Source organism: Centroberyx gerrardi, chromosome 12 (genome assembly GCF_048128805.1).
Source record: "Centroberyx gerrardi isolate f3 chromosome 12, fCenGer3.hap1.cur.20231027, whole genome shotgun sequence".
Lineage (NCBI taxonomy): Eukaryota > Metazoa > Chordata > Actinopteri > Beryciformes > Berycidae > Centroberyx > Centroberyx gerrardi.
The window spans coordinates 13,585,572-13,585,850 of record NC_136008.1 but is presented as its reverse complement, the minus strand read 5'-3'; the positions used below and the strand labels follow the sequence as shown (position 1 = coordinate 13,585,850).

At 51.3% G+C, this 279-nt stretch overlaps 1 protein-coding gene across 1 annotated transcript in view; it reads left to right on the top strand.

The window, feature by feature from the left end:
* Positions 1 to 203: 203 nt before the first annotated feature.
* efna1b (ephrin-A1b) overlaps positions 204 to 279 on the top strand; it is a 12,381-nt gene continuing 12,305 nt past the window's right edge. The window contains exon 1 of the mRNA XM_071911208.2: positions 204 to 279. This exon is cut by the window's right edge and continues 182 nt beyond it. The gene's annotated coding sequence lies outside the window, so the exon portion shown is untranslated.

Genomic DNA, 279 nt, shown 5'->3' with positions numbered 1-279 from the left:
AAGGGACCCAATTCTGTTTTTCTGTCCCGGAGTGGCTTTGGTCTGAAGTGCGAGCGGCAATTGGAGGGCGTGTCTCAATCTACCGGGTGGGCGGTGCATTCAGATTCACGTGCTGCTATTAGTCGACGGCAGCCCAATGGGCGGAGCCACCGCCAGACAAAACAGACAACTTGCGCTCCTAACCACCACTCAGAGTTGCAACACTCGTTAGTGAACGACTTAATTGAACTGATTTAAAAAAAAAAAAACTCGCTTTTGGTTTATCGGCGCGCACGTCCC